The following is a 22,404-nucleotide window of genomic DNA, read 5'->3' as shown; positions in this document are numbered from 1 at the left end:
AGACACACTAAAAATTAGGGTACAAACTTCCATACCACATTGGAGAGGTATCTCGGTGGCGGCATTAAGAGAGTCCGCTATCGAGCATGACCGAAATATCCAAAGAACCAGGGAAGCGCAGGGAGAGCGGTTGATGGCACTGAACATCCAAGCACTAGAGGATGCATCAAGTCGACCGGAATCCCAGGCCCCTAGCACATGGAGAAAGCCAAGGATTTGTTATCATTGTAGAAGAGAAGGGCATTATGCCAGCAACTGTAATAACCCACATAAAGTCAGACCCCCTAGACCAGCGGTGGCCAACCCGTGGCTCTTGAGCCGCATGCGGCTCTTTCTTTACTGAGCTGCGGCTCCTGCCTCCCGCTCCCTGACACCGGCAGCAGAAACCCCCCCTAATGGAGAGACAGAGTAAGCTTTATCTCCATCTCTACACTTACAGAGGATGGCCGCAGCGGACATCCGTGAGCAGGGCAGCCTCCCTGTTCCTCCTTCTCCGCCCCTGCTTGTCACTCCCAGCCCACCCACAGTGCTCTGTGCTGTGAAGAGCCACAGAGTAGGGCAGGAAGCAGGAATGACAAGAGGAAAGCTGGCCGGTGGATGCTGCTGCAAATGTACGTATAACACACACTCTCTCTCTCTCTCCCTGTAAAAGGGGACTGTTGCCTGCTGTAATGTGTAAAATGGGGACTCTGCCTGCCGTAATGTGTAAAATGGGGTCTCTGCCTGCCGTAATGTGTAACATGGGGTCTCTGCCTGCCGTAATGTGTAAAATGGGGTCTCTGCCTGCCGTAATGTGTAAAATGTTTCCGTGTTTCTCGCCTCCAGTGTAACTAAAAACGGGGATGTGACACATGGTCATGCTCCTACGAATATCATACTGAGGGTCGGCACACAAAAAGGGGCGTGGCCCTGTGCCAGTCAGGCCACTCCCCATTTCTGGACACGTGTGCCTTCGGCGTGTGCATGATACCGTCTCTTTAGCTTGACTATAGTTTTTTTTAGGCTCTTTGCCTCTGACTGGTTGGCCACCCCTGCCCTAGACCAAGAAATGAGCAAAATTATAACACACACCATTATAATCAGAGATCAGACAGGAAGAATTTTGGCCCACACCCATGAGATGTAGTCAGGAAAAGGTGATCATTAGGACTGACGGTAAGCCTGAGGTAACGGTTAATAAATTGGGAGGTCATTCACTGAAGACACAGGAATGACCGGGTGAAAAGTTGTAAATGTATCTGTGAAATGTTTCTTTTTCTATCCCCATCTCTGACGATTATTGGTAAGAATTCAAACATTGCATATCCGCTTGGTCCTTGCAGAAGTCTACCAAACCCCAGCATGACCTATCCACCACAATGTATTCTGGCCAGATACAGACAGTGGAATATGGAGGTGCTGGTGGGGAGGGACTGCTCAAGGAAACCATTAGACACGTAGATATGACAGCCTGATAAATCTGACAATGTTTTCTTAATGCTGACCATGTTTTAAAATGTTTGGAAAAAAAAATGTTTAATTTCTCTTTTCCTATTGGTGTTTATTGTTGAGTTATGTAATATGTATATATGCACATGAATTGTTCTCTATCTCTTTTGTTTTTTTGTTTTCTCTCTCTTCTCACTCATGTTTTCATGGTTTAAAGATGGTATGTCACCCCTCAGTTGGACCAATGGTAATGCCAGATTTTTGCTCCTTACAGAAAGATCGCTGGTTAGGAAGGAATATTGCATCACCAGAATGTTCATTTGGAAGACTGAAGAGACAGCACCTTTTGAGAGGACAGCAGAACAAGAAGAACAACAAGACGAGAGAACTTATTATCGTAACAAGTTCTCTCCCCCACAAACTGTTTTCTTATACCCCCATTACAAATTTCTTCTTTTCTCCTCCTGTAAGATGGACTTGCCCCAAGAGACTGTGATCTGGATTTTCCTGTTGACCATGATGTTGACCAGAGCAGTCTGTTCCGGTGAGAGTATCAGTGAGGTCGTGAAAGGATCCAGAAAGGTCCTGATGATAAAGATGGAGGTGTAAATTTCCAATAGCAACCCAATCACCAAGCAAAGGCGAGTACCGGAAACGATCTAGCAGCCATGTTATTTGTAAACATTTTTCTTTTAAGGATTATTAGCTGAAGAAAACTGTATCTGTAGGCTCTGTGATAATGTCATTGAGGATGGGTGTATTAAGAAATGCCAATCCAGTTTTAATATCCATATGGACCGGCATCCCTTGAGTGACTATCACTCTTTAGTGGGTAGTGTGCTTAATAAAACAGATTGTTGGGTATGCTCTCAAGTACCTCAAGGTCACAGAAAATCAGGGCTAGTACCATTTCCTTTAACGTTAGGGGAGGTACTTGAGTTAAATGGTGGGAGACCGGTGGACCGGAGGTTTAATATCTCCAGCCCTCCTAGTTTGAAGCTCCACCAATACCATGTGGATAGGTCCCTATTATGTTTCAACATCTCCAATCCCCGAAAGCCGGGAAATTGGGAAGTGTCATGGAGTAACCAAACCATGACCTTTTCGCATAGAGCAGATAGAATGCCTACAGATACAGAGCTTGTACGCCACATAACCAGTAGAGGAAAATCTTTCCGGTATAGGTACACCTTAGGAAATAGAATTACGAGAGTTGGAGAAGTATCACCAGGATACTGTGCACATATCGTACAACCTGATACGTGTACTAAGCAGATGGAAGAATTAGGGTCAGGAGATTTCACATGGAAGGTGTGTAATATGGTTATGTCCTACTCCGTCCCATATGTTCTCCCCGATGATGCATATTTCATATGCGGGAGAAAGGCGTACAAGTGGCTTGCCCCGAACTCTGAAGGATTGTGTTATATTGGAAAAGTATTGCCTGAAGTAATGACTGTGTCACATGACAAAATGAAAGACATACACCATGGTGCCCAAGCTCCTTATACTCACACCCATTACGAGCACGTTGTTAAAAGGCACCTGATAGAGAAGACAGAGCATCCGGCCTCTGATCTGATAAGTGAATCCACCGGGATTCAATTCTTAATCGCGTTAGATTTCACCCGCACCGCTAGAGGAGTGCTGAATTATAAATACATATCGGCGCTCGCAAATTTGTTAGATAATATCACTGAAATGTATGATGACACGTTTAGGTATACTGGAAGAGAACTTCAGGCTTACAAAACAGAACTGGTACAGCATAGAATGGTTCTCAATTACCTCACAGCAGTGACAGGCGGATATTGTGTCACACTGGCAACACAATACGGCGTGAAATGTTGCACATATATTACGAATAGCACCGAGGATCCGGTCGAGGTCATAGACCAAAAGATGGACGATATTCTCCAATTGAAGTGGGAATTTCGCAGGAGACACAATCTCACTCTTGCTGCTGTAGGTAATGAGCTGACTGGTTGGGTGTCATGGTTGAACCCGCGAAATTGGTTTTCTGGTTTAGGAGACTGGGCTCAAGGAGTCATAATGGATGTTGGGAAGTTTCTCCTATGTATCTTAGGTGTTGTCATATCGATTGGATTGATATTTAGATGCGGTCAGGCTTTAATGAAGTGCAAACATCGTACAAGGGTAATGAGTTTAAGGAGTGAGGAAACTGTAATTAACCTGGACTTGATTTATGACCCAAATGTAGAAACAATGATGTGATGAAAATGCGATTTCTACGGTCCGTTTCTTTCACCTGTTTTTCCGTTTCCTCCAAGGTAACAAGACCCACTTGGACGAGGAATTTGATGAGCCGATAAACAGACAACAGAGGGATTAAAGAAGAAGTTTGACAACCTGATACACAGATTTTTGATGAACTATGCCATGGATCCCCAGTTTCCCTAGAAATTTTAAAATTACGCTAGCCCAACACTTTTGTAAATCTATGGACATTGACAGCTTTTGCTCGCACCTTATGGGCAAAAGCACAAAGAAGACTGCATTCAACAGACACCAAACAAGACCTCAATCGACGACTGTACATTTACCTGACATAGAATACCACCGCATTTACCGTAATTATGTATTTTCTTCATTTCTACAACCCTCAGGTAATGACACACATAGTCGATAGGAAATACAGGCACAGATATCAGCAACCACATACCTCCCCTATTCATGTATCATCAACTAAAATGTGCTTCCCCATTTTGTTACAACCAAAACCGAAAAGAGCTCGGTAAAGTTTGACAGCCCATCCACAGACCCGTACCATGGGATAAGAAGGAATTCAAATGTATACTTCGCAATACCTCGAAGCTTGATTTACAACACGTACGGCACGATGATACATGACCCCCCAAACATGGACTCATACACACACGCTTCTGCTATCTCACTAGGTCATACCCTCTTCCCACCTACTCCTCACTCCTCCCTTACCCAACCATGGAAATGAATTAACCCCTGACATATATTTTTCTCCTTTTGAAATGTTTTAGAAGGTGGCAGTTATTATTGACTGCCAAAGGGTGGACTGTCAAAGTCAGAAAAATATCTCTACACACACTGCCATATTTGCACCTCATACTGGTCCGCGCTGCGCATGCGTACGCTCTCCCGTACGTGCACATACTCACAGTCGCGGGCACCCGCAGGCGCACGGTATGCGTATTTACGGTAGAGTTTATGTAATCATAGCGTGCGACTCATTCGTTACATATTTTCACTAATAAGGTATTTTGTAGATCATGGTCCCTTTGATAGATTCTGAAAGTTTGGTTAACATAGCATGTTCCTGAACAGAGAGATCCCTCTTTGTATTGTACGAAGGGTCTGACAGGGGTCATACAGTGGTGTTTGGTACCCATCGGAAGAGTATTTAAATAGCAATATTCCGGTGTTGGTTTGGAGCGGATTAATCGCTCGTGCGAATAGTTATGGACATAAGAAGTTTATGTCCATTTACTATTATTTGTTCTTACTTAGTCATGCGGCGGGAAACCCAGTATCCCACCCACCTGAACAGTTGGAAACAGTCACAGCCCACCTGTATGAATCAACCTATGACCTTTTGTTATAATGCGAAGCCGAATTCCTGTGTCCAATGAACAATGAGATTGTAGGGACCATTGAATTGTATTGTGTGTGGGGCATAAATAGGCAGGCCGACCATATCCAGATTCACTCTCTTCAACGGTTCTCATTGCTGATAATCGGGAGCTGGATATCGAGGCGCATGCGATCGTTTCCCCTTGTGCGTAAGTGTTTCTCCGCAATCATATTGTCTTGATGTTATTGTGAGCCATCTCTCTCTCTCTTCTATTTCTCCCTTATTTTTCCCTTGATTGTATTGTATTGTATTGTATTGTATTGTATTTTCCTGTGTAGTTATCTGGTTAGTTAGTCTATGTTATATTGTAGTGTATGCTTTGTACTGTGATTCTTTTGCAAGTATAATAGTCATAATACATATAATAGGTTTTGGACCCTAAGCCCAGGTATCTGTGTATTTCTTATAGTGTTAAGTATTCCCTGAGCGTCGGAGACGCTCAAGCAGCTTTGTAGTTAATCAGGTTACACCAGGTTGCACTTACACTCTATCACCACACTAAGGTTTACTGTGTATTTCATAGTTAAAGGTATAGATATAAAGGTTTAACGTTGGGAGCGTCTGCACCGCTGGTGATCTCCTCGTGGTCCCGAGCGTCCGCTACGCTATAGCGAATCATTACGTTAGTCGGCAGCCAATAGCGTGCCTGCCTGTGATCTCTGGGCCGTAAGCGAACGTGACGCTTGAGCGTCTCGACTACGGTTGAGCGATCGCTACGCAACTTGCGTACCCTTACGGTACTTCCTACGTAGATAGCGTACAGTGTTCTTAGACCTCTTAAAGTGTTTTACATACGATAAATATTTAGCTTTATCAATCGTATCAGAACGGTCTTTTGCCTCTTTACCCAGATTAGAGGCACAGAAGCTACAGGAAAGTCCTACACATGCATTCCCTATACCAGGGGTGGCCAACCAGTCAGAGTCAAAGAGCCACAAAAGATCTGTAGTCAAGGGTAAGAGCCAGTATCATGCGCGCGCCGGCGGCGCGCCGGCAAAAATGGGGGCGTGGCCTAGTTTTCACAAAGCCACACCCCATTTTGTGCGCACACCTTTCGTTATGACGTTTGTAGGAGTATGACCTTCTGTCAAAACTCTGTTTTTAATCATGTTGTACAGTGCCAAATACATATAATGCCCCAGTACAGTGCCACATACATATAATGCCCCAGTACAGTGCCACATACATATAAAAATTTCAAAATATGGGTGCCTCCACACTCCCAGAAACATATGTCCCCACAGTGCCACATACACATATGTCCCCACAGTGCCACATACACATATGTCCCCACAGCGCCAGATACATATATGCCTCACAGTGCCAGATACACATTTCCCCCCAGTGTCAGAGATGCCCCCAGTGCCAGATATATATGTCCCCACAGTGCCAGATATGCCCCCAGTGCCAGATATATATGTCCCCAAAGTGCCAGCTATGCCCCCAATGCAGTGTCCCCACAGTGCCAGATATGCCCCCAGTGCCAGATATACTTGTCCCCACAGTGCCAGCTATGCCCCTAGTGCCAGATATACATGTCCCCACAGTGCCAGCTATGCCCCCAATGCCAGTGTCCCCACAGTGCCAGATATGTCCCCCAAGTGCCAGATATATATGTCCCCACAGTGCCAGCAATGCCCTCAGTGCCAGTGTCCCCACAGTGCCAGATATGCCCCCCAGTGCCAGCTATACATGACTCCCCAGTGCCAGCAATGCCCCCAGTGCCAGCTATACAAGACTCCCCAGTGCCAGCAATGCCCCCAGTGCCAGCTATACATGACAACGACCCCCCCCTCCCCCCCATTCCCCCGTGCTGCTCACCGTGTGGCTGCTGTCTGTGAGGGGAGGAGAACGCAGCGTGCGCCTCTCCTACCCCTCACTCTCCGGCGGCTGTGACTCTTTTCTAGGCGCCTGTCCATGAGCCAATCAAAGTTCGCGGTCCGGCAGCCTTAGTTGCCGGTCCGCGAGCTCTGATTGGCTCACGGACCAGCGCCGGAGAGTGAGGGGCAGGAGAGGCGCACGCTGCGCTCTCCTCCCCTCACAGACAGCAGCAGCACGGGAGTAGGGGAGGCCAGGGCAGTGGTGGCCAGGAGCCGGCTGAGCCGAATGCGGCGGATGAAAGAGCCGCATGCGGCTCGAGAGCCGCGGGTTGGCCACCCCTGCCCTATACCATACCTTGTACTTTTCATGCATTAGTGATGCGAGAAGAAGAACGATTGAACCAGATTAGTCACGAAAAGTCCAACAGGGCAATTTGGCTCGATTTGAGGATAGGTGTTTGTGGAGAAATCTGTAATTGTACGTTTTACACATTTGGACACGTCATTAATGCAGGTCAAATATTTACCAGTAACACCTGTTGCCTGCCAGTATCTATTTCTCTAAAGAGAATTTATCACTATATTGGTAGTCTTCTGTCTTTTTTTTTTTTTTTTTTTAAATTTTTGGCTGAAATAGATTAAGCATCACTGCATTAAAGAACATTTGTGCTACATGAAAGGACAGCCTTTGATAAAGCAAGTTTGAATGAACAATATCATCTTTTGAGACTTTATTCAAGAATCTTGACCAAATGGACATTTAAAGATCAATAGAAATGTTGATTTATAACACTGCTTACTTGATAATACCCCTTTTCCACTTGCTAGCACGGGTCGCAGCCGGGAGCCTGACATGGCTGCGACCCGTGCTAGAGCCCCCTTCTACACTGAGCTCACCAACCTGGCATATTGCCGGGTTGGTGACGCTGCTGCTGATGCGGCAGGGGCGGCGCTGGGAGATCACATGATCTCCCAGCGCCGCCCTTCCATACACTGTGAACGGGAGCCGCTTCCGTTTACACTCCAGAGCTTACCGGGTTGAACACGTGTTCAACCCGGCAAGCTACCCGGGTAGGATTCCCGGATCACTTGATCCGGGAATTTGCAGGGGGGGCCGTTTCCACTAGAAAAAAACACAGGTAAATGCGCGCCCCCGCACATTTACCCGTGTTTTTAGAGCTAGTGGAAAAGGGGTATTACATGGCAAAGTTTTAGCCTGCTTGAATGAGCAGAGTGTCCAAATTTGAAATGCTTGATAGAGATCTCTATATGATAAGTAACATGGGAAGATTCAACATTTAAATAAATTCTTTTGCATGGGTATCAATAATTAATAAGAAGATTTTATCACTACTTACTGGACAGGAAGTTACTCCTTTGCAAAGCAGCTGCTGTTTTCCCAGATAGTGTCTGAGAAAAGTCACCCCGACCCCCAGGTCAAATGTCTAAAGATTTGTAATACCCTGGCTTCCTGGTGCTGGCTTCATTATCTTTGCAGTATTGCTGCAGTGTCTGATTTACTAGTTTTCTACATTGTCTTTTTTTTACCCCCAAACTATAGGCTGCGCTTACTGGTATTGGTGTAGATGAGCAGCTTGCTGGCTACTCCCGTCACAAAGGCCTCCTTCAGGAACTGAGCATGGAATTAGAATGGATCTCTTCCAGAAACCTTGGATGAGATGACAGAGTTATTGGTGAGCATAGCAAAGAAGCAAGGTGAACTTAATTGTTTACTTTGTATGTATGTCACATGCAACAACATGAAACTCGTATAATACAGCCGCCTGTAAGACAAGATTCTTAATTAATGATGAACACAAACAGTTTGGGGACGATCCAATTGTTTTCCCCTTTGCTGCCACTAGATGGCGCCTGATGGAGCAATTCAATTGTTGCTCGGTTTAGGCCCGAGTGCCGCTGGCGGACACATTTCTTCTCACAGCCTTCTGAGGTGGCAAGCGGAAATGTCTGAAAAGTCTGCATATATAAGCATATATAAGCAGGCATGAAAACTGCACCACCATTTATTTAAATTCAGGCCCAATTGGTGGCAGATCAGGTTCCCACGTCTGCTGTAGCTGTTTTCTATTGTCGCCTATGGTGGTTCCAGTGCAGGGGCTAGAGAAGATTTGATTATTGTTTCAGTGATTGCACCTAAACAAAAATGATTTGGGTCCCAAGGACCCATCATTTAAGAAATTTGGGGTCCTACTTCAATGTATATATGGTGTTGAGCTTTCCATGTGCCCTTAAAATGTCCATCTAATCCTCCCCCACATTGCATCGGACCTAATCACATACCCCTAAAATGGCCATTTAATCCCCCGGCATAGCATCAGACCTCCCCATATGCACATAAAATGGGCATCTAATCTCCTCCCATAGCATTTAGACATCCATACATGCATATAAGATGTCCATGGAATCTTCCCACATAGCATCAGACCTCCCCACATGCACATAAAATGGGCATCTAATCTCCTCCCATAGCATCTAGACATCCATACATGCAGGGGTTAAAGTGAGCCGGACGGGGCGGAACTGCGTTCCGTCAGTTCCATTTGGAGAGGGAACGCAGTTCCGCCTCCTCCAGCTCACCTAACCCTATGTGTCCCCGGCGCCGCACAGGGAGATGACGGGCGCCCGCTGAGATTGTGTTACCAGCGGGCGCCCGTCTCTCCTCACCGAAAGCCGGAGGCAGGAGCTCAGTACTGAGCTCCGGCTTCCGGCGCTGTCACTGTGCGGCGTGCGCTATGGGAGAGACGTCAGTCATGACGTCTCTCTCATAGTGCTGAGGAGAGGACGCCAAGAGAGGAGGACTGCAGCCGCGGTCTGGAAGCGGGAGCGGGGCTCGGTTAGTATGGTGTGTTTTTTCTTCCTTAGTGCAGCGGGGGCATCTACTGGGGGCAAACTACAGGGGGACATTACTACTGGGGGGGCATCAACAAGGGGCATTACTACTGGGGGGGCATTACTACTGGGGGCAAACTACTGGGGGCATTATTACTGGGGGGCATCTACTGGGGGGAATTACTGCTGGGGGGGACATCTATTGGGCAAACTCCTGGGGGGCATTACTACTGGGGGCAAACTACTGGGGGACATTATTACTGGGGGGCATCTACGGGGGCAAACTACCGGGGGACATTATTACTGGGAGCCAACTACAAGGGGGCAAACTACTTGGGGTAAGCTACAAGGGGGCAAGCTACATGGGGACAAGCTATTGGGGGCAAACTAAAGGAGGGCATTACTACTGGCGTCGTAACTACAGGGGCATTATTACTTGGGGGCTAAACTACAGGGGGGCATTACTACTGAGGGCCAAACTACTGGGGGCATTACTACTGGGGGCTAAACTACAAGTGGGGCATAACTACAGGGGCTAAACTACTGGAGGCATAACTACAGGGGCTAAACTACAATAGGGCAAACTACAGGGGGGCATTACTACTGGCGGCTAAACTACAAGCAGGCAAACTACTGGGGGCATTACCACTGGGAGGCTAAACTAAAGGGGGGGGGGGTAAACTACTGGGGTCATAACTGCAGGGGCACTACCACTGGGGGCATAACTACTAGGGCGCTAAACGACTGTGAGCATTACTACAGGCAACATTACTACTGGGGGCAATACTACACAGGGGCATTACCATTAAGGGCATTACTACTGGGGGCCCTACTAATGAGGGCATTGTAAAGGGGGCACTTCATAAGGGGCATCACTCCTGGGGACAAAAGGGGCACTACTATTGCGGGCATTGCATAAGGGGCACCACTACTATGGGGTCTATATAAGGGGCACTACCACTGTGGGCACTACCAGTACAGTGGACAGTGCATAATGAGCACTACTACTGTGGGCATTGTATAAGAAGCGCTACTGTGGTGGGCATTATGTCTATTACGGGGTGCTACTGCTGTGGGCATTATTACTATTGTGTGACCACGCCCCATTCTTTTGGAGACCACGCACCTTTTTGGCAGCTCGCGCAATATTACTTGGGCGCCGTGGGGAGGGGGGTGAGTTCCACCACCTCTCTAGGACCACTTTAAGCACTGCATACATGCCTATCTAATCCCCCCACATAGCATCAGACCTCCCCACATGCACATAAAATGCCCATCTAATCCCCCACATAGCATCAGACATCCCTACATGCACATAAAATGTCCATCTAATACCTCCACATAGCATCAGACCTCCCCACATTAACATAAAATGGGCATCTAATCCCCCCACATAGCATCAGACCTAATCACATGCCCCTAAAATGCCAATCTAATCCCCCCCACATAGCATCAGACCTCCCCGCATACACATAAAATGTCCATCTAATCCCCCCACATAGCATCAGACCTCCCCACATGCACATAAAATGTCCATCTAATCCCCCCATATAGCATCAGACATCCCTACATGCACATAAAATGTCCATCTAATCCCCCCATATAGCATCAGACCTCCCCACATGCACATAAAATGCCCATCTAATCCCCCCACATAGCATCAGACCTCCCCACATGCACATAAAATGGGCATCTAATCCCCCCACATAGCATCAGACCTAATCACATGCCCCTAAAATGCCTATCTAATCCCCCCCACATAGCATCAGACCTCCCCGCATACACATAAAATGTCCATCTAATCCCCCCACATAGCATCAGACCTCCCCACATGCACATAAAATGTCCATCTAATCCCCCCATATAGCATCAGACCTTCCTACATGCACATAAAATGTCCATCTAATCCCCCCATATAGCATCTGACCTCCCCACATGCACATAAAATGTCCATCTAATCCCTCCACATAGCATCAGACCTCCCCACATGCACATAAAATGTCCATCTAATCCCCCCATATAGCATCAGACCTCCCCACATGCACATAAAATGCCCATCTAATCCCCCCACATAGCATCAGACATCCCTACATGCACATAAAATGCCCATCTAATCCCTCCAGGCTTCTGCATCCGAAAAACTCAAGAGTTTCCCCTGGTGGAAGTGCAATATTTCTATATATACTGGCATCTGATACATTGCCTTGATACATAACCTAAACAAAAGTGCAAGTGAGATCCCGTAGTAGGGACAGCTGTGCCCGCAGCACCCCCCTGATGGCGGGCCTGACTATACCTCCCATCATTCCACTCCTGGTTGACCTATGTATCATTAAGTGGCTAGGACTCAGTGGCGTAACTAGAAATTTTTCTCCCCCAAGCCAAAAAATTCTTCGCGCCCCCCCCCCCCCCCCCCTTCATGCTCCATAATTGGGAGCAAGAAAGGGATAAATATGCGCGCGCCGAAGGCGCGTTGTTTTGTTGGAGTGGGCGTGGTTTCGCATAAAGGGGCGTGGCATTGCAGGAAAAGACTACCTTATACCCCAGTTTTGCAACCTGCACGCCCATACGTTGGCCACCACAGGAAAGAAAAATAATCCTGATTCATGCCCCTTACATTATTTGTCATTTTTCCTCCTTATAGTAATGCCCAGTATACATTATGCCACATACTGCAATGGCCCTTAGACATTATGCCGCACACAATAATGCACGACACAATATGCACACACTGTAATGCCCCCGACACATTATGCCACACACCGTAATGTCTGTGACACATTATGCCACACACCGTAATGCCTGTGACACATTATGACAGGAATCGCAATGCCCGTTATACATTATGCTACACACTGCAATGCCCCTGATACATTATAGCACATACAATGTCTGTGACACATTATGACACACACCGCAATGTCCGTGATACATTATGCCACACACTGCAATGCCCGATACATTATAGCACATACAATGCCTGTGACACATTATGCCATACACTGCAATGACCTTGAGACATTATACCACAATGCCCGTGATATAGTATACCATACACCGTAATGCCTGTGACACATACCGCAATGCCCTGCCCGTTATACCCTATGCCACACATCGCAATGCCCGTTATGTATTATGCCACACTGCAATGACCCTGAGACATTATACCACATACCACAATGCCCGTGATATAGTATACCACACACCGTAATGCCTGACACATTATGACACACACCGCAATGTCCGTGACACATTATGCCACACACTGCAATGACCCTGAGACATTATACCACATATCACAATGCCCGCGATATAGTATACCATACACCGTAATGCCTGTGACACATTATGACACACACCGCAATGTCCGTGTTACATTATGCCACACACCGTAATGCCCATTACACATTAAGTCCTACAGTAAGGCTTCTAATTACTTTTCAATTACCTGCTCGTTGTCAGGGGTTTCATGCACTGGGTGTCATGCTCGTTGCCAGGGGTTTCATGCTCTTGGTTCCATGCACGGTGCCAGGGGTTTTCATGCTCAGGGTGTCATGCTCGTTGCCAGGGGTTTCATGCACTGGGTGTCATGCTCGTTGCCAGGTGTTTCATGCACTGGGTGTCATGCTCGTTGCCAGGTGTTTCATGCACTGGGTGTCATGCTCGTTGCTAGGAGGTAGTCCTTGTTGCTAGGGCTGTGCTCCCAGTGCCACATATGTCCCCAGTGCCAGATATTCCCCCACGGTGCCAGGTACTTACATGCCCCAGTGCCAAATATAGTCGTCGTCCCCATGTGCCAGGTACACATATACCCCCCCAGTGCCACATATGCCCCCAGTGCCACATATGCCCCCAGTGCCACATATGCCCCCAGTGCCATATATTCCCCCCCAGTGCCAGATATTCCCCCCCAGTGCCAGATATTCCCCCCCAGTGCCAGATATTCCCCCCGTGCCAGATATTCCCCCCGTGCCATATATGCCCCCAGTGCCAGATATCCCCCCCAGTGCCAGATATCCCCCCCAGTGCCATATATGCCCCCAGTGCCAGATATTCCCCCCCAGTGCCATATATGCCCCCAGTGCCAGATATTCCCCCCCCCAGTGCCAGATATTCCCCCCAGTGCCATATATGCCCCAGTGCCAGATATCCCCCCCCAGTGCCAGATATTCCCCCCAGTGCCATATATGCCCCAGTGCCAGATATCCCCCCCCCCAGTGCCATATATGCCCCCAGTGCCAGATATTCCCCCCACTGCCATATATGCCCCCCGTGCCATATATGCCCCCAGTGCCAGATATCCCCCCCCCAGTGCCAGATATGCCCCCAGTGCCAGAAATGCCCCAGTGCCAGATATTCCTCCCTCCCCCCCCCCCCCGTGCCATATATGCCCCCAGTGCCAGATTTTTACCACCCCCCCCGCCGTCGCTTTTTGGAGGGACACGGAGGGCACAGCTCGTCTCTCCTGTGTCCCTCCTGCTGCATAATCTCCGGCGGCCGCGTGTCTAATAGGGGGAAGTGCCGGTTCGTGAGCCAATTAGAGCTCACGGACGGCACTTCCCCCTATTAGACCCGCGGCCGCCGGAGATGATGCAGCAGGAGGGACACAGGGAGGCGCGCTGTGTGCCCTACGTGTCCCTCCAACAAGCGGCGGAGGGTAGGAGACTGCAGACTGACATGCGGACGCTCGTCCGCATGTCAGTTTGCTGTAAATCAGTGGCGCCCCCGCAGCCCCTCGCCCCCAAGCCACCGCGAGGACTGCGGGGGCAGTAGTTACGCCACTGCTAGGACTGGATATTGATAGTTCTTTATATCTAGGTGCCAGGTGGTGCTGGGCCATGTTTTAAGGAGTAACATGTATTGTGATGCCTTGTAATGCCTCCATCTACTTTTGTATTTTTGTGTTTTTTTGCTTCTAATTTCCCTCCCCCTTTCTCTCCTCCTTGCTCTCTCCCCTTTTTTTCTTTTTAGTTTATGCAACTTTGTAAAAGCAACCATTTATCAATGTGAGTTTTCATAACTTGTACTGCTTTTTGTTTTACAATAAAAATGAGTTAAAAAAAACATATTGTAAAAAAATAGAAATCAGATTGCCAGTGTGCACCTATGTATGAATAAACAGGAGCTTGTAGACAATAAAAAAATGAATGCAGTTGTGCAGTTGTTCATTACTGTGATCATTGGTGGTCATTCTGAGTTGATCGCTCGTTATTTTTTTTCCGCAACGGAGCGATTAGTCGCTAATGCGCATGCGCAATGTCCGCAGTGCGACTGTGCCAAGTAAATTTGCTATGCAGTTAGGTATTTTACTCACGGCATTACAAGGTTTTTTCTTCGTTCTGGTGATCGTAATGTGATTGACAGGAAGTGGGTGTTTCTGGGCGGAAACTGGACGTTTTATGGGAGTGTTTGAAAAAACGCTACCGTTTCTGGGAAAAACGCGGGAGTGGCTGGAGAAACGGAGGAGTGTCTGGGCGAACGCTGAGTGTGTTTGTGACGTCAAACCAGGAACGACAAGCACTGAACTGATCGCACTGGAAGAGTAAGTATCGAGCTACTCAGAAACTGCACAGAGAAGTCTTTTCGCAATATTGTGAATCTTTCGGTCGCAAATTTGATAAGCTAAGATCCACTCCCAGTAGGCGGCGGCTTAGCGTGTGCAAAGCTGCTGAAAGCAGCTTGCGAGCGAACAACTCGGAATGAAGGCCCTTGCTCAGTTTTATTGCTATGCTTAGCATTTTCCAAAAGGTGGCGATATATCCTCATTATTCTTGTAAACTAAGCAAACACAGGTTATCTTCAGAATTTATTGAAAACCACATAGCTTTATAGACAACACGCCAGTTACTATTTTAACATGTAAGATTTTATTAGCACTTTTGAAAATACAGCCAACAAAGGCCAAAGATACAATGATCAATGGGTAACAAAAAGGTATGGAAAACAATCAAAGAGCAAACAGGAACATAGTAACATGTCAACAAGAGTAAACAATACAAGAACAAAGAAAGGGGAGGAGAAGATGGAAGGGGAAAATGGGGAGTATCCAAGACAATGTACCAGTGATTACAGATAATAGTAGAAAAGAAAGCAAACATGTAAAACTTTGCATATGTTCAGGCATGAGGTATATTCTTTGTATCATCTTAACAAGCATTTTTGATTGATTAATGCTTTTGAACATTTTAAATACATTCCAAAATATGCAGTGCTGAGAGTAGGGTGGTACGCGGTGGTACGGAGTACCATTAAGAAATATGGTGGTGGTACACAGTACCACCAGTCCATCACTGGGGCATAATTTATAAGGGGCATCTGTGTGTGAGGGACATAAAATGGTGTCAGTGGCATAACTGTGTGTGGCATAATATGTAATAGGCATTACGGTGTGTGGTATAATACGTAAGACATTACGGTGTGTGGCATAATGTGTAATGGGCATTACTGTGTGTGGCATAATGTGTAATAAGTATTACAGTGTGTGGCATAATGTGTAATGGGCATTACGGTGTGTGGTATAATACGTAAGACATTACGGTGTGTGGCATAATGTGTAATGGGCATTACTGTGTGTGGCATAATGTGTAATAAGTATTACAGTGTGTGGCATAATGTGTAATGGGCATTACGGTGTGTGCCATAATGTGTAATGGGCATTATGGTGTTTGGCATAATGTGTAAGGGGATTATGGTATGTGGCATAATGTGGCCATGCCCCTATTGTCATGTAGCCACTCCCCTAGTTTCATGTGACCACACCCCCTCTTTACACGTGGCCACGCCCATTTTTTTAACTATCAGTACCACTAAGAGAAAATTTCTACTTGCACCACTGGAAACATGCAAAGTAATATGTAAATCCCATTCCCATGGGGTCTGAAATGATAATTTAGCAGTTTAGCTAGGGGCCATTATATATCTACACCACAATGAGATAGTAACCTTTAAAGATGGGTAGTATAATTTGGAAATTATAGAGAATGGCAAGGGATCAAGGCCAAGGGATTACCTTGTAATGTTTGAAGGCAATGTCTAACATGTAGATACTTATAGAAATCACGAGAAAGAATGTTATATTGAGATTGCAGCTGTGCAAATGATCTGATACTGGAATTCTCCAGAAAGTCAGCACAACTGGACATTCCCAAGGGCGGAACTCTCGGAGACAATGGAGTCAGTCTACTTTTGAAAAAGCATTTCAGGGAGATTGTGAAAGTAACACCTATCAGCATGGACATATTCTGCTACATCTGATAGGCATGTCATGAAAATGACTTAGGGCCTCATTCAGACCCGTTTGCACGTTGCATTTTCTCGCAGCCGTGCGAATGGGTCTGAACTGCGCATGCGTGTGACTTCTACGACGAAAGCGGTCGAAAGGGCGATCGCAAGAAGCTTGACAGGCAGAATGCGTTCCTGGGCGGCAACTCACCGTTTTCTGGGAGTGGAGTGAAAAACGCAGGCGTGCCCAGCCGTTGCAGAGGAGGGTCCCTGACATCAGCTGCTTCGAGGATCATCACAGCGGGTGAGTAATTCCTGGGCTGTTCAGAAACTGCACAAACTTTTGTTTGTGCAGCTCACTGCACAGCCGATCGCACCCCTGCAAAGACCTTACCCCCTCCCCCTGTAGGCGGCGATTACCTGGTCGCAGCAGTGCAAAAAATAGCCTGCGTGCAACCAGTTCTGATTTAGGCCCTTACATCCAAACGTAAACAAGCCCCAAACTTAGTATACTGTATACACATATACTGTAAGTGGCCATGAGAAACCTTATTTAAAATGCATGTAGCCATAGGGATCATTGTGCCTTATAACCTAAAAAGCAGAATCTGCAACTGCTTCTATAGCATGCTAGGGGCTGCCCAGCATGCTAATTGGCGGCCAGCGATGCGATCGCAAAACAATTGTGATCGCATTGCTGGGTCCAGAATGAATGATGACTCCCCGGCATATGTAGCTAGGCTGCGTATGCAGGCGGTACACTGTAATTTTCTTCTTTAGAGCAGCTGCAGGTAACGTCACGTAGCCCCCCCCGAAAGCGGTATGGCCACGCCTGCATGAGCCGGATTACTCCCCTGCAATGCTGAAAAGCCACCATCCCCTGACAACCACCGCTGTCAATCATAGTGTGATCGCATCCTTCAGGGATGCTATAACACTGTGGATGAGTATGAATGCGATGTGCGGCCGCTTGTTTGCGTTTTTCGGCAAACAGGGATCCAAACTGAATGAGGGCCTAAGTTTGGTTACTAATTGTGATCCAGTTGTCAGTTTTCATGATTATCTGTGTTTGTTTTATATGCACTATTGTGACATACTGTAAATGATTAAAGAATGTGCAATTGGTTAACTATTGCAATCTGTTGATTAGACAGCACTCCACTATTATATATGCAAAGTTTTTCTGTCTTTTTTTTTTATTTTTGAGGGTTAGCATCTCTTTGCGGTAACGAGTGTCATTGACAGGTGTCAATTATGATATAATGTGAGTGGTATTAAAAGCACTCTTAAAGTATTTTTGTGATACCGTTATAGGTGGATCTGGTCAGGATCCCGGCAGTCGAGATCCCGTGAGTAGAAATACCAACGCTGGAATAACGACACTACTTGGAATGCCGATGCCGGCATCCCGAATATTGTGACAAGGTAGGTGCCGGAATACCAACCACTGGGATCCCGAACGATCACGTGCCGGGCAGTAGGAGAGGTAAGCTGCGCAGGTTTTAGGTCTAGGCTGCAGGCAGGGTGGTTAGGTTTAGGCACCACTGGGGAGGGATAGGGCTAGGCCGTGTGTGTGTGGGGGGGGGGGGGGGGGGGGGGGTAGTAAGTTTAGGCGGCTACATGGGAAGGTTAGGGGGCAATTGGTGGAAGGTAAGTAAACTTGTCAAGTCGTGAGCCGGAGGACGGGGCAACCTGCTGCCGAAGGCAGGTACAGCTGGTACTGCCCCAGGCTGCCCTGCCATGTGAGGCCACATTGCCCACACACCCCTCCTTACGGCCTGAAGTGGACTATTGAGGCATTCTGACAGAAATAAGGGATAGGAGCAAGTTCTGATCAATACCTAGTGCCAAGGCATCCATCCTGGAGGTATTTTATTTGTATAAGATGCCTCAGAATAACTCTGAAGTGCCATATGAATAGCTGGAAGGGAAACATCTAGGTTAGTAACACATAATAGCATGTCATCTGCAAAGAAACAAATTTTGTGCTGGTAGGAGCCTACTGAAACCTTGAGATTTGGTCATGGGACTTAATACATTCAGCCAGGTGTTCAACATATAAGGCAAATACAAGAAGAGAGAGGGGGCACCACTGTCTAGATACATTGGAAATTAGCAATTTATTGTCCCAAAATCCATTGCTAAAGACTAGCTGAGGGATTCCTGTATATCGCAAGGACTGCCTGAAGAAAAAACCCTCTGGACCAAACCTGGTAAGGACATGTAACATGTACAGTACATCCAATACAGCCTATTGAAAGCTTTCTTGGCGTCCAATGATAGGATTAAAGACCCATCTTGTATTATCGGGGGCTTGTCTGTCCAATACAAAGCCCACTTGATCATGATGAATCAAACAAGAAAGAAGGGGGTTAAGTCTGTTAGCTAACACCTTAGCAAACACTTTAATATCGGAGTTCAGTAAAGTAATAGGCCGGTAATTTCAGGGACTCATTGGATCCTTGCCAGGTTTAGGGATAGTGATAATCCTAGCCTCCAGCATTTTAGCGAAATAAATGAATAACGTGGTGAGGATAGGCTTCAGTACTGACTGGAAATTAATGTAAAAGTTGTTCGTAAGCCATCAGGGCCAAGTGCCTTATCTTTCTGTAATGACATAGGGGTATATTCATGAAGCAGTGCAAAAGTGAGCCAGTGGAGAAGTTGCCTATGGCAACCAATCAGCATTGAAGTAACATTTATAACTTGCATACTATACAATTGTACGGAGCAGCTGATTGGTTGCCATGGGCAGCTTCTCCACAGGTTCACTTCTCCACTCTTTTCACGGCCCCATAATGGCTTTCTGAACCTCCCAACACTCCATTCTGCACAAAGGGTCTAATTCTGAGTTGATCGCAGCAGCAAATATGTTAGCAGTTGGGCAAAACCATGTGCACTGCAGGTGGGGGGTGGGGGGGGGGGCAGATATAACATGTGCAGAGAGAGTTAGATTTGGGTGGAGTGTATTCAAACTGAAATCTAACTTGCAGAGTAAAAATAAAGCAGCCAGTATTTACCCTGCACAGAAACAGAATAACCCACCCAAATCTAACTCTCTCTGCAAATGTTATATCTGCTCCACCTGCAGTAGACATGGTTTTGCCCAATTGCTAACAAACTTGCTGCTGCGATCAACTCAGAATTACCCCCAAAACTCTTAAGAGTCAGCATGAAAAAGTTTAGAAAGGGCAAGAGTGTCCCAAGGTGCATACACACGGAGAGATTTTAACTATGAGAGATTTTGACTGAGCAATTTCCCTTGAACTGGCAGTAGAAGATTTTGACTAACTTTACCAGAGATTTTGACTAACTTTACCAGAGATTTTGACTAACTTTACCAGAGATTTAGAGATTTTGACTAACTTTACCAGAGATTTTGACTAACTTTACCAGAGATTTTGGCTATGGGCGATTTTGGCTAACTCATTTAAGCAAGGGGATGCTTTTTCTTTTCCAGCAACCTAGCCAAAATTGACTTGCCTGCACAGTCTATTTTTAGCAGCGATAGCTACCTGGCGGGGATGCGCATCGCTATCGCTGGCTGTGTACACACAGAGCGATATGCACTAACTTTCTGAGCGATTTTGACTATATAGTCAAAATCTCTCAGCTATATCGCTCCGTGTGTATGGACCAATAGAGAGGTCCGTGGACTGAGAGACGGAGGGATCCCACTTGAGATTATAAAGTTGGTTGTAATAGTCTGCAAGCTGATTTGCAATCATGTGAGTTACTCTTGAATAATTTGTCTTTGTTGTTATACCACCATCTGCAAGTTATCTGTCAGCAATTTTACTTGCAGATGGTGCTTCTTAGAAGGATTCATACTTAAACAGACACATATAACTATACTTTTTTCTGTTAAAGCACAAAGACTTTGAGTAGAATGCAGAAAGAACTGACCCATATTTTTGCAGATTACGTGGACTATAAAGCCGATTTTCAAAGGGTATTGTGAAATATATAATAAGGCTTATGCTCATAATAAGCAATGCCGGTACAAAGTTTCTCGGGATCCTAGGCAAAACTTCAGTCTACTGCCCCCAACCGTCCCCAATACCCACTTCCCAGCTGAAAGTGCATCTTACACAGGGCCGGTGCTAGGGTGTTCGGCGCCCTCCTGCAAACCATAAATTTGCGCCCTCCTATACTTTACAAAGGGACAGCGCAGATAACGCCCCCTGTAGCAGTGACACATATACACATAATGCTCCCTGTAGTAGTGACGCTTACACATGCAACACCCCCTCTACCAGTGACGCTTACACACGTAACTCCCCCTGTACCAGTGACGCTTACACACGTAACGCCCCCTGTACCAGTGACGCTTACACACGCAACACCCCCTGTACCAGTGACGCTTACACAAGTAATACCCCCTATAGTAGTGATGCTTACACACGTAAAGCCCCAGTACCAGTAAGGCTTAAACACGTTAACGCCCCCTGTAGGAGTGACGCTTACACATGCAAAACTCCTCCGTATTAGTGACGTTTACACATATAATGCAGCGCACACACGTAATGTCTCCTGTAGCGGCGACGCTAACACATGCAATGCCCCCTGTACCAGTGACGCTTACACACGTAACTCCCCCTGTACCAGTGACGCTTACACACGTAATGCCCCCTGTACCAGTGACGCTTACACACGTAATGCCCACTGTACCAGTGATGCTTACACATGTAACGCCCCCTGTACCAGTGACGCTTACACACGCAACACACGCTGTAGCAGTGATGCTTACAAACACGCAACGCCCCCTTTGCCAGTGACGCTTACACACAATATGCCGCAGTCACACACACACAGATACATACACACACACATACTGTACATACATTACACACATACACAGTCAAACATATATTACACACACACACACACACACACACACACACACACACACACACACACACACTTTCACTCACTCACTCTCTTTCAATCCTCTTACCTAAGGAAGTCTGGCAGGCCGGAGCTGGAGCAGATCATCCTGCTGTTCAGCCTGGTCCCGTGTAGCTCCGTCCCCCAGTTCCATGTAGCTCCTCCCCCTATTAGGTCAGCACACTGCACTGACACAGGGGAGGGGGAGAGGAGGCTTCATGCTGCTGGTGCTGGCCCTGCTGCCTGTCATAGAGTGTGACATGCACAGTAGCAGCCGGCAGCAGCAGCAGCAGGGGGACATCAGCTCAGTACAGGAATGCAGAGCAGGGAGAGCGCCTCTCCATTCCTGGTGCCTCCCTGTACTGCATCCCTTTGCTGAGCGGCTTGCGCCGGCTCTGATCTTACACATTCCACCTCAGCTGAAAGTGCATTTTAGAAATCCCACCTGCATTAAGCACAAGGATGTATCTTCAGAGACATACTGAATTTTGTGATAGGCAGACTCAGTGGTGCCCCCCCCCCCCCCCCCCCCCCCAGATCCCTGCACCCTAGGCAGATCTAGTAGATCTG

General features: G+C 46.9%; 1 long non-coding RNA gene across 1 annotated transcript in view; it reads left to right on the top strand.

The window, feature by feature from the left end:
• Positions 1-22,404, top strand: part of LOC134943490 (uncharacterized) — a 139,081-nt gene that overhangs the window by 104,831 nt on the left and 11,846 nt on the right. The window contains exons 7-8 of the long non-coding RNA XR_010181568.1: positions 8,438-8,570; positions 18,262-18,372. This is a non-coding gene — a long non-coding RNA (uncharacterized LOC134943490). The remainder of the gene's footprint in view (positions 1-8,437; positions 8,571-18,261; positions 18,373-22,404) is intronic.

This window comes from Pseudophryne corroboree, chromosome 7 (assembly GCF_028390025.1).
Source record: "Pseudophryne corroboree isolate aPseCor3 chromosome 7, aPseCor3.hap2, whole genome shotgun sequence".
In the NCBI taxonomy this organism is placed as follows: Eukaryota; Metazoa; Chordata; class Amphibia; order Anura; family Myobatrachidae; genus Pseudophryne; species Pseudophryne corroboree.
Note: the sequence above shows the minus strand (reverse complement) of the source record. Positions and strands in the feature narration are given on the sequence as shown.